General features: G+C 38.7%; 1 long non-coding RNA gene across 1 annotated transcript; it reads right to left on the bottom strand.

Moving 5' to 3' along the window:
- Nucleotides 1-11,580: 11,580 nt before the first annotated feature.
- Nucleotides 11,581-12,522, bottom strand: LOC134738514 (uncharacterized). Its single transcript, XR_010124244.1, has 3 exons — nucleotides 12,343-12,522; nucleotides 12,016-12,155; nucleotides 11,581-11,885 (listed from the first exon to the last, which is right to left on the bottom strand). It is a non-coding gene; the product is annotated as an uncharacterized LOC134738514 (long non-coding RNA).
- Between the last annotated feature and the right edge of the window lie 726 nt (nucleotides 12,523-13,248).

The raw sequence follows: 13,248 nt of genomic DNA, 5'->3' as shown, positions 1-13,248 counted from the left end.
ATAAGCTCTTAGCCACATATGATTCCCAAGGTACCAGGGAATCATCCTATATACAAATGTGATTCAATATTAATAATAAAAAATCCAATAATTTCATAAATTCTATCAATACAGCTAAATCAGCTGGACAATTCAGATCAAGTTATATTAGTAGGTTTTCCACTACCATGTTATGTATCCCTCTGCCTTAGTTCTTAATACCTGTTCACATTCTTTATTAAACCACTCACCTTCCATAATAAGACTGTAAACTTCCTGAAGGCTGTCATGCATTTTTTGTATCTCCTATTCCTAGTACAGTACTTAGCACATGTAACTACTCAATAAATTTTTGTTAAACTGAATTATATAATATGAAGTGAGGAAGGGAGAACAAGTGCTTAAGAAAAAAGTAATGATCAAGTTGAATTCCTTAATTCTCCTTATCTTTTTCTGTGTTTATATAATGCAATCTTTCCGTGTAGGTACAGTGTAATCTTTCTCCCCCTTAATCTTTCTACCCGCTAATTCCTCACTGCTGCAATTCTTCTAAAAAAAGCTAATGATTCTCAAACCCCTCACCTGAATCATGGGCTTAGTATTATTTGTTTATATATCATTCCTATCATAAATTATTAAAAAAAATTAAAATCCATCCATGTTTTGTTGCTTGAGAATCATACATACAAGAAAGAGACGAGGTACATTCCTGGAAAGCCAAGGAAACACAGTTTCAGAGCAGAAGGGAAGTTTCCTATTATAGTTGTAGGAAAGTTTTAAGAAAAGCAAGATACAAGATATTTAAGAACAGCAAATGTTTTTTTCCCAAGCATCAACCCTGATCCATTAATAATAGCTACCATGTAAAGAGACAGCTTCCAGGTTCTGTGAGAAAGTACAATAATTCATTGGTGGTGTCTGTCTTGGCCTTGGAAGAAGTAACCACGTAAGTACCAACTACCTGCATCCCAGTAGTTCTTGCTAATGACCCAGAAGGCTGCAGTTATTTTAGAGGAAAACTGGAGAACAAAGAGACACTCAAGCAAACAAGGATCTCTGAAACACAGAGAAAGTTCCTTTAGGCACTATAACCAGGTTTTGGCCTCCCACTACCTTAAGCTGCTTAATAAACATGTATTGATCACCTATAGGAGGAATACAAATAAATATAAAATTTTAATATTATGTGATTAATAACATTAAAGCCTACAAAGAATGTTAAAGGAATTCAAAGTGAAGTGACTAACCTTGGTGGTGATAAGAGTAAGGGATGCCAGGAAAGGTTTCCCAGAGAAAGAGATGGTCTGAACAAGGCTTTAAGTATAGTAGAAATTATCCGGACCAAAAAAATAAAAATAAAAATAAAATAAATAAATAAAAGAAAGGCATTTTGGGCAGCATATACAACAGCATTCAAGGAAATATCCTTAGTTCAGTTGTGCTGTTTAATTGAAGTGCATGTGTGGGATAGTTAAAGTTAGAGAAGTGGAGAACAGCTGGACCTCAAAAAACTGTGTGTCAACAGAGTTGAGAATTTTCAGCAGGTCAGTGGTTTTTATCTCTTTCTCACCCTGCATTGACTATACCTTCTCTATCCCTTTTCCCTCAGTGTATAAACACGTTGTGGTCTCTCCTTTATGACAAAAATTTTCCTTTGATCCTAAAATCTCACTGACTGTATCTTTCCTTCTCTCCCAACCAAATAGACAAGCTTCTGAAAATAATCATCTAATTTCAGTCTCTACTTCATATTTACCACTAAGCCTACTATAATATGTTTTCTGTCCCATTGCTCCATCCGACTCCATGAGAAAGCACCCTCAGCAAAGACTCCAATTAACTCTGTTGTCTGTTCTAACAGGGCTGGGTCTTAAGTGGACCGTTAGTGATATCTGATGTGACTGATAAGCACTTCTTTGATGCCTTCTTCCTTGGCTTCCAGGACATAGTCTGTTTTGCTTTTCCTCTTACCTCTCTAGCATCCCTAAGTCTTCACTACAAGCTCTGCTTCCTCTACAAAAATTTTAGATGCTAATATACCCTTCTTTATACATGCTACTTGTTAGTGAATTCCTTTCCATTCTTCAAGATCCAACCAAAATGCCACCGCCAAGGTAAAGCTTGCTCCTGAAGTACTTCATTTACAATTATCCCACCATATTGCACTTATGTGCATGTCAGCCTCTTCCTGTAAATGGTGAGCTCTTCAAAGGCAAAGGCCATGTATCATACAGTATCATTGTATCTACAGTCATGTGCTGACACTTGGTAAATATACTATCTTTCCTTATTGCAGAAAGGAAAGGAGGGTTAGTCAGTGGTACCCTTTGCATGAAATGTTCGGGTCTTAGAGCCCTAAAGGGTAGTAATCCCTCATGTTACAAAAAGAAACTGAGGCTCAGAATGGCAAGGTGATTGACCCAAAACCACAGAGCATACAAAGGGCAAGATTTTGAAATTCCAATTTCCTGCTATTTCATAGCTTGCCTGCTCCATTTTAAGTAAAAGATCCATACAAACTATCAAAATCAGGAAAGAATTTTAACTCAGCGGTTCTGAATTTACAAGTAACTGTATAATAGAGGAAACAAAAACAATTAGTTTGTGCAAATTTAGGTATCTTCTGTTTCTTAGGAGTGTGAAAGAGAAGAAGGATGCTAAAGATGAGAAATTTCTAGAAGAAACATTCCTGTGAGTTGCAGAAGCCTTGGTAAAATGTATTTAATCCAGTCGGGAGATCCTCAGAAATGCAAATTACCCACTTGAAATAAGAAGGCACCTATTGTTCAGCCTTGATTGCCTCTGCAGGCCTACAGGCAAGGAAAAAAATATATATTTGAAGGAGAAAGGAGTCTAAGTAAACTGCACACATAGAAGAAAAACTAAAAATGAAGCCAAACTCCAACAGGGCTTCCATTTACCATCGAAGTGAGAAGAGATTATAGAGCAAAAACCATTTGTGATTCTCAATCCTTTTAACTTTGTGTTGATTTTTGTTGTCTCCTATTTTCTTATAGATGTTGATAAATCTAAATATATATTACAGTAGTTCCCCTTATCCCAGGGAGATATGTTCCAAGACCCGTAGTGCATGTGTGGGGTGATTAGAGTGCATGTGTGGGGTAATTAGAGTGTATGTGTGGGGTAATTCAAGTAATTACCTCAGTGGACGCCTGAAACCACAGATAGTAAAAAACCCAATTGCTGTAAATCAGAACATGTTTCTGTTCATGTCTTCCACAAATTTAATGTTTTTTCCATCCTAAGCAGTTACCATGCGCTACAGCCATACATTTTGCAGTTTCATGTGCAACAGCAAAACTAGCATAAATTTATTTTTTCTTCTCCACAATTTCACAGATAAAAGATTCATTCTTATCACAGATCTTAGCAACCTCAGCACATAATTTTTGTCTTTACTTTTTTTTTCTTTTCGTACTAAGTCAAGAACTTTACATTTTCACCTAAAGGAATCAAGTTACTGTTTCTCTTTGACATAATTGAATTGCCACCCACCACTACTCTTGTGCTTTGGGACCATTATTAAGTAAAATAGGGGTTACTTGAACACAAGCACTGTGATACTACAGCAGTTGATCTGATAACCAAGGAGGTTACTAAGTGACTAATAGGTGGGTAATGTCAGACAGCATGGAGACACTGGGCAAAGGGATGGCACAGGGCCTGGGCCGGATGGAGCAATTTGGCAGAAGATTTTATCGTGCTACTCAGAATGTCACACAATTTAAAACTTGTGAATTATTTCTGGAATTTTCCATGTAATATTTTTAGACTGTGGTTGACCTTGGGAAACCAGATGTGGAAAGGGAATCTATGGATAAACGGAGACTACTGCATTATATTTGTCCTGTAGAGCCCTACCTCCCCATCCATAAATGTATACAGGGAGAAAAATTAGAGATGTCTCATTAATATAAAATACTTTATGCCAAGAGAATAGACTTATAACAATAGGAAAAATGACAGTTTTCACTCATTTAGACAGGTTCTTCATTCAGATTTTTGTTTCTATCTTACTTCTGCAAGTTCTATTATTTTGCCTTGGAAGAAAATATGCTGATTTTTTTTACTTTATTCCTAACTCAATTTATCTTTGCAAGAAAAGGCTTAGTGACAAAAACATAAGAAAACTTTCAAAGTCTGAGTTTAAAACATAATGAATCCTTCAGAAGAAAATAAACAAGGTGCCTTTTTTTTCCTAAAATAATTCTCATCTAACCTGTTTACCAGCTGAGAAATAAAGGCCTTATTTAAACTTGAAATTTTTTTCGTCTCTTTACCCTATCTCCTTTTCATCTTTATAAACAGAAGAAAATCTAGAATTACTATACTAACAAAGTATATAGCTGAACTCCACACAGGTTAAAACATTCTAAATAAAGTAGAGAATAATAAATAATAGAATAGTCAAGGGAGTTAGCATAATAAACACATGAAGAGTAACATGACATCCTACAATGTAAGATGCCTCCCATTTCTAAGTATTTTAAACTTCCTGAATGGAAAGACAGCTTTAAAGGCATAAGCTAACATTCTATTTGCATCAAAACTAGAGAAATCTTATAGTCCACTTCTTAACTAATTCTAAAATCCTCATTAAAAATAATAGTGATAGCAGTAGTAGTGGAGGCAGTCATGATAGTGGTAGTATCAACAATTACCATTCATCATTCACTGCACATATTTGCAATGTGTCAATCACTATGCTAACTGCCATACACGCATTATCTCATTTAAACCTAATAACAACCCGGTTGGTTAATTATCTCCACTCTACAGATGAATATGCAGGTATATTTCTGGCTACTGGTGAGCTAGCTTCTGTCAGAACATTTTTAATGTTAAAAAAATTTATTACCTCCTAAGGCAGTCCTTTCTATTTTAAAATGATTGTGTTCAAAAACTTTTATTCATATGGACCCCAAATTACCTTCATGAAACCCCCACTCATTCACCTGAGTTCTATTTTTTAGAAGCAAAACATGTCCAATATTTTTTCCAAGCGACAACCCTTCAGATCTTTGAAGATTGCTATCATGATATCATTTGCTATAACTAACCTTGCTCAGTAACACTGCAGCTAGATCTATCACCAAAGCCAGGCCAACCAATTTACTCCTCATCTGAAAACTCAGTTTTGAGCCAAATTCTGAGAAAAAATTAGCTTCTAGACAGGAGAACTATAGAGAATACTTTGTCTCACATCCTTTATCACAGCAAGTTACCCTAATGCTGGCCTTTTTCTAGTTTGTGGTTTTTCCCAGTTTATGGTTAACCAGTTATCTGTTTCCTATGACAAATCCCCTGCCTTAATTTTCTTCTACTCTGAATCCTTCAGTGATTTCTAATAGGAAAATAAGTCATTAGCAAACTCTACAGGGCAAATAATTTCAGGTTTCACTCTTACACTCTTTAAATAGTATCTTGTTGGTAATGCACATTGTATTTTAAAAGAATTAGAACTGAAAATGCAAATAACCCACACGTATTAGTGATTGCTACAAGCCAGGCACTATTCTAAGCACTTTACTTATATTAACTCTTTTAATCCTGACAATCCTATTAAGATTGGTACTGTTATTATCACCATTTTAATAATGAAGAAACTGAGGCATAGAAAGAAGCTGACTAACTTGTCCAAAGCAAGTCCTATGGAACCTGGAATAGAAATCCAGGAAATATGACTTAACTCTTCATCACAACATTATGCTTCCTTCCAGTAAATATTAAAGTCTTCTGGAATCTGAAAATTGTTTCCTATAGTTTGGCATGTTTCGGCAATTTCCAAAGAGCTTTCTAGATCAGCAATGTTTTTCTGGGTCATTCCACTCCTCTTTTGTGAATTAACACATCTTTCTTCTTATAAGAGTGGCCGCAATATGGGCTGGGAGCAAGGATACTTTGACTCAGGAATGAGGAATCAGAAATGTAGGTTAACCAACAAGACTCAGTAAGATCCAGATTTTTGTGGGAAGTGGAGGAAGAGGGATGCGACTACATTGAAGATACAGTTTCTAATATATACTAATGTGGCCACCACTGCCACATTCAGCTATGTTCTGAAATGAAGACTCATTGGTCAATTATGTCAATATTTGGTTCAACCTGTGTATCTTTTCAGGACTATGTACTCTCAGTTATAGTCAAAAGACTGGGTCTATTTTTCAAACTCATTGTCCTGAATATGAAAACAGAAAAAGCCAGAGTTTTGTTTGGAATGGAGCTCACATGAGTTCTATAGTCATCTTCCAAGCCAACAGTTAGAGACAGTACAGTTGTTTAACTAAAGACACTTAACCTTCTGGCCTTTTAAAATCTAAACTGCGAGGATACTAGATAAGAAAAAATCTGCCTTTCATAGTCAGCAGTTATGGAAATTAAAGAAAAGAAAAATGACTTTTTACAGGGACTTTTTGTTCATTGTAGGTTAAAAAAGGTAAAAAATAAGGCTCATTTTTAAGATATCTCACTTTCTGCTCAAGTGCTATTTTGTGTCAAACTCAATTGTCCACACAGTGTACATACATAATCTATCTGTTAGAACTCAAAAAAGAATTTTATCTGTTTTGACCAACCTAATTATGACTGAATGAATGGTTCCATCATTTCAGGAGAAAATTATAGCGAGCTATCCCACATATAGGCAGTTTTAACATAAACCATTCTCTCAACCTAACTAAGCAGTGGAGATACTTATTTTAGGATGGAATGAATCTTCCAGATCTTGGCTCTGTCTTTTTTTCTTGGCTGCCTTCTATTTGTAGCCTCTTGTTGGTTACTTTATCTCCCTTTACATCTTTTCCTACACTCCCACCCAATCCCAGCCTCTAAAATGCAAATCTTTTTTATATGTCACCCTCCATTTGGCAAGCTGGATTACTGATTCAGGCATTTTTCTGCTGATTAAAAAAAATCGCTTATCAGTTATTTTTCTGTCCCTAAATCCCTATGCTATAATAAGGTAATATGAGGAAATGTTCATCTTTTACTATCTTTTTTAAAGTAAAACATGCCTATTTATTGCACAAGTATATACACACAGCCCAAGTCCCACAATCTTCTCAACTTTACAATGAGTAATAATTTCTTTTTTCAAACAATACAAATATATCTTCACTTTGGGAAGACAGATGAAGAATTTATCCACATATATTTCTGATGCAGGTGAAAATACAACAAAATATACTATGAATTTAAGAACTGTCTCCATCCTTGTCATGTTGAGAGGTGACAGTGTGCTGGCAGTCCTCAGAGCCCTTGCTCGCTCTCGGCGCCTCCTCTGCCTGGGCTACCACTTTGGCGGCACTTGAGGAGCCTTTCAGCCCACGGCTGCACTGTGGGAGCCCCTTTCTGGGCTGGCCAAGGCCGGAGCCCACTCCCTCAGCTTGCAGAGAGGTGTGGAGGGAGAGGCGTGAGCGGGAACCTGGGTTGCGTGCAGAGCTTGCGGGCCAGCTGGAGTTCCGGGTGGGCGTGAGATTGGTGGGCCCCGCACTCGGAGCAGCCGGCCGGCCCTGCCAGCCCGGGCAATGAGGGACTTAGCACCTGGGCCAGCGGCTGCGGAGGGTGTACTGGGTCCCCCAGCAGTGCCAGCCCACCGGCGCTGAACTCAATTTCTCGCCGGGCCTTAGCTGCCTTCCCGCAGGGCAGGCCTCGGGATTGCAGCCTGCCATGCCTGAGCCTTCCCCCGCCTCCGTGGGTTCCTGTGCAGCCGGAGCCTCCCGGACGAGCGCTGCCCCCTGCTCCATGGCGCCCGGTCCCATCGACCACCCAAGGGCTGAGGAGTGTGAGCACACGGCACGGGACTGGCAAGCAGCTCCACCTGCAGCCCCGGTGCGGGATCCACTAGGTGAAGCCAGCTGGGCTCCGGAGTCTGGTGAGGACGTGGAGAGTCTTTATATCTAGCTCAGGGATTGTAAACACACGAATCGGCACTCTGTATCTAGCTCAAGGTTTGTGAACACACCAATCAGCACCCTGTGTCTAGCTCAGGGTTTGTGAATGCACCAATCGACACTGTATCTAGCTGCTCTGGTGGGGCCTTGGAGAACCTGTGTGGAAACTCTGTATCTAACTAATCTGATGGGGACATGGAGAACCTTAGTATCTAGCTCAGGGATTATAAACGCACCAATCAGCGCCCTGTCAAAACAGGCCACTGGGCTCTACCAATCAGCAGGATGTGGGTGGGGCCAGATAAGAGAATAAAAGCAGGCTGCCTGAGCCAGCATTGGCAACCCTCTGGGGTCCCCTTCCACACTGTGGAAGCTTTGTTCTTTCGCTCTTTGCAATAAATCTTGCTACTGCTCACTTTTTGGGTCCACACTGTTTTCATGAGCTGTAACACCCACCGCGAAGGTCTGCAGCTTCACTCCTGAAGCCAACGAGACCAGGAGACCACCAGGAGGAACTAACAACTCCAGATGCGCCGCCTTAAGAGCTGTAACACTCACTACGAAGGACTGCAGCTTCACTCCCGAGCCAGCGAGACTAAGAACCCACCAGAAGGAAGAAACTCTGAACACATCTGAACATCAGAAGGAACAAACTCCAGACGCGCCACCTTTTTTTTTTTTTCTTTTTACATCAAATATTTTTTTTCTTTTTATTATTATTATTATTATTATTGTACTTTAAGCTCTATGGTACATGTGTGCAACGTGCAGGTAAGTTACATATGTAAACATGTGCCATGCTGGTGTACTGCACCCACCAACTCGTCATCTAGCATTAGGTATATCTCCCAATGCTATCCCTCCCCCCTCCCCCCACCCCACAACAGTCCCCGAAGTGTGATGTTCCCCTTCCTGTGTCCATGTGTTCTCATTGTTCAATTCCCACCTATGAGTGAGAATATGCGGTGTTTGGTTTTTTGTTCTTGCGATAGTTTACTGAGAATGATGATTTCCAATTTCATCCATGTCCCTACAAAGGACGTGAACTCATCATGTTTTATGGCTGCATAGTATTCCATGGTGTATATGTGCCACATTTTCTTAATCCACTCTATCATTGTTGGACATTTGGGTTGGTTCCAAGTCTTTGCTATTGTGAATAATGCCGCAATAAACATACGTGTGCATGTGTCTTTATAGCAGCATGATTTATACTCCTTTGGGTATATACCCAATAATGGGATGGCTGGGTCAAATGGTATTTCTAGTTCTAGATCCCTGAGGAATCACCACACTGACTTCCACAAGGGTTGAACTAGTTTACAGTCCCACCAACAGTGTAAAAGTGTTCCTATTTCTCCACATCCTCTCCAGCACCTGTTGTTTCCTGACTTTTTAATGATTGCCATTCTAACTGGTGTGAGATGGTGTCTCATTGTGGTTTTGATTTGCATTTCTCTGATGGCCAGTGATGGTGAGCATTTTTTCATGTGTTTTTTGGCTGCATAAATGTCTTCTTTTGAGAAGTGTCTGTTCATGTCCTTTGCCCACTTTTTGATGGGGTTGTTTGTTTTTTTCTTGTAAATTTGTTGGAGTTCATTGTAGATTCTGGATATTAGCCCTTTGTCAGATGAGTAGGTTGCAAAAATTTTCTCCCATTTTGTAGGTTGCCTGTTCACTCTGATGGTAGTTTCCTTTGCTGTGCAGAAGCTCTTTAGTTTAATGAGATCCCATTTGTCAATTTTGGCTTTTGTTGCCATTGCTTTTGGTGTTTTAGACATGAAGTCCTTGCCCATGCCTATGTCCTGAATGGTATTGCCTAGGTTTTCTTCTAGGATTTTTATGGTTTTAGGTCTAACATTTAAGTCTTTAATCCATCTTGAATTGATTTTTGTATAAGGTGTAAGGAAGGGATCCAGTTTCAGCTTTCTACATATGGCTAGCCAGTTTTCCCAGCACCATTTATTAAATAGGGAATCCTTTCCCCATTTCTTGTTTTTGTCAGGTTTGTCAAAGATCAGATAGTTGTAGATATGTGGCATTATTTCTGATGGCTCTGTTCTCTTCCATTGATCTATATCTCTGTTTTGGTACCAGTACCATGCTGTTTTGGTTACTGTAGGCTTGTAGTATAGTTTGAAGTCAGGTAGCGTGATGCCTCCAGCTTTGTTCTTTTGGCTTAGGATTGACTTGGTGATGAGCTGGTTTTTTGAAAGGATCAACAAAATTGATAGACTGCTAGCAAGATTAATAAAGAAAAAAAGAGAGAAGAATCAAATAAATGCAATAAAAAATGATAAAGGGGATATCACCACCGATCCCACAGAAATACAAACTACCATCAGAGAATATTACAAACACCTCTACGCAAATAAACTAGAAAATCTAGAAGAAATGGATAAATTCCTCAACACATACACCCTCCCAAGACTAAACCAGGAAGAAGTTGAATCTCTGAATAGACCAATAACAGGAGCTGAAATTGTGGCAATAATCAATAACCAAAAAAAGTCCAGGACCAGATGGGTTCACAGCCGAATTCTACCAGAGGTACAAGGAGGAGCTGGTACCATTCCTTCTGAAACTATTCCAATCAATAGAAAAAGAGGGAATCCTCCCTAACTCATTTTATGAGGCCAGCATCATCCTGATACCAAAGCCTGGCAGAGACACAACAAAAAAAGAGAATTTTAGACCAATATCCTTGATGAACATTGATGCAAAAATCCTCAATAAAATACTGGCAAACAGAATCCAGCAGCACATCAAAAAGCTTATCCACCATGATCAAGTGGGCTTCATCCCTGGGATGCAAGGCTGGTTCAATATACGCAAATCAATAAATGTAATCCAGCATATAAACAGAACCAAAGTCAAAAACCACATGATTATCTCAATAGATGCACAAAAGGCCTTTGACAAAATTCAACAACCCTTCATGCTAAAAACTCTCAATAAATTAGGTATTGATGGGTCGTATCTCAAAATAATAAGAGCTATTTATGACAAACCCACAGCCAATATCATACTGAATGGGCAAAAACTGGAAGCATTCCCTTTGAAAACTGGCACAAGACAGGGATGCCCTCTCTCACCACTTCTGTTCAACATAGTGTTGGAAGTTCTGGCCAGGGCAATTAGGCAAGAGAAGGAAATCAAGGGTATTCAATTAGGAAAAGAGGAAGTCAAATTGTCCCTGTTTGCAGATGACATGATAGTATATCTAGAAAACCCCATTGTCTCAGCCCAAAATCTCCTTAAGCTGATAAGCAACTTCAGCAAAGTCTCAGGATACAAAATCAATGTACAAAAATCACAAGCATTCTTATACATCAATAACAGACAAACAGAGAGCCAAATCATGAGTGAACTCCCATTCACAATTGCTTCAAAGAGAATAAAATACCTAGGAATCCAACTTACAAGGGATGTGAAGGACCTCTTTAAGGAGAACTACAAACCACTGCTCAAGGAAATAAAAGAGAATACAAACAAATGGAAGAACATTCCATGCTCATGGGTAGGAAGAATCAATATCATGAAAATGGCCATCCTTCCCAAGGTAATTTACAGATTCAATGCCATCCCCATCAAGTTACCAATGACTTTCTTCACAGAATTGGAAAAAACTACTTTAAAGTTCATATGGAACGCGCCACCTTAAGAGCTGTGACACTCACCGTGAGGGTCCGCAGCTTCATTCTTGAAGTCAGTGAGACCAAGAACCCACCAATTCCGGACACAATGTGATCATTCTGAATAGTCCCAGAAAAAATGGTATTTTCACTAAACACATGTGTGTTTCAGCTCTGGATAAATGTATTCTTATAATATTTTTCATTTGCTATATTATCTTTCCAAATAGTTTCTCACAGTCCATTAGCACCTCTCTACAAATCTTAGCAGCCCACAGCCCACAAAATATTCCCTCCTATCACAGTAGTTGGTTTCATATCCAACGTATACAAGGCTTGTTCTTCAGCATGCCATCTCCTGAAAAACACAGAATAGTATAAATTCTCTGGCCTGTGGGGCAAGAATGAGGTTCACAAAAATTTGTCAAGATAAATTCACCAACTTCTATGGCAGAAAGCACACAACAGTGGAAAGTTTCAATATTCACCTTCTCAGCTTCTCTATTCCCTGGTGTACACAATCTTCTTCGGAAATGGAGCCTGGTCTATTCAGAAGAGAAGTTCTCTCTTATCTATCAATTAACTTTCTGTGGTTTCAGTTACCTGCAGTCAACTGCCATCCAAAAATCTTACAGTATTTTGAGAGAGAGAGAGATAGAAAAAAGGAGATCTCATTCACATAACTTTTGTTACAGCATATTATTATAATTGTTCTATTTTATTATTAGGTATTGTTGTTAATCTCTTACTGTGCCTAATTTCCAAATGAAAACTCATCAGCAGTATGTGCCAGAAAAAAATCATAGTATACATACAGTTCAGTGTTATTGATGGTTTCAGGCATCCACTGGGAGTCTTGGAACATATCCGGAGCAGATAAGGGGAGACTAATCTAACCCGGAAACAATTTTTGTCTCTTTTTCAAAGAAAAAGGTGCTAGAGATACTAACTGAAAAAGCATCTGCCTTGGCTGCATAATAAGCTTCTTGAGACAATGCAGGGCTTCTGCCTATAGCTGTGCAGGTTGCTTTCTGCACAAAAGTACTAAGCCAAGGGAGCAAGTGTGGCTAAAATCTGGGCTTTACATAGTTGGACAAAACCCATACCCTTAGGATGTAACTGCTGAATGGAGGTACCTTTACTAATTTGTGCAAAGGCACTAATGGGCTAGTGGTGACCCTGTAGATAAGGACCATATCAGCTTTATGATATGTTCCCAGCATTTTGAACAACTCATGACACATAAGAGCCACAAAGTAAGCATTTGAGAGGTGAGGGGAGAGAAAGGAAATAAATAATTCTCCACAAGTAGTATCAATAAATGCAAAACTCAAGCATAGAATCTGAGAGAAGTGCTCCTTTCTTTGGCTGTAGAATGTGCACTGTTAAACCTGCAAAGTCAGAGAAAAAAGAAAAATGAGGATTATATGTTATTACTGTTTTTATTCATTTATTTTTAAAAATCATGACAAACATAAATTAAACTACAACCTAACTTTTAATCATCCTGACCCCCTAACAATCTAGCCAAATATTTTTGATGCCAGGAGTATATCAGAATTTTACTAAAAATAAAGAACATTTTGATGGGCAAAATATTATGTAAACTTGCAATGCATTTCATCAAGGTACAACTGTGTACTTTCTACCTGTAACCCAATATTAAAAGAAGTAGCATGATTTTTAAGTTAGGAGGGTAACAAAACTTCTGTAAGCCTATA

The sequence above is a fragment of the Pongo pygmaeus genome, chromosome 1 (assembly GCF_028885625.2).
Source record: "Pongo pygmaeus isolate AG05252 chromosome 1, NHGRI_mPonPyg2-v2.0_pri, whole genome shotgun sequence".
In the NCBI taxonomy this organism is placed as follows: domain Eukaryota; kingdom Metazoa; phylum Chordata; class Mammalia; order Primates; family Hominidae; genus Pongo; species Pongo pygmaeus.
Note: the sequence above shows the minus strand (reverse complement) of the source record. Positions and strands in the feature narration are given on the sequence as shown.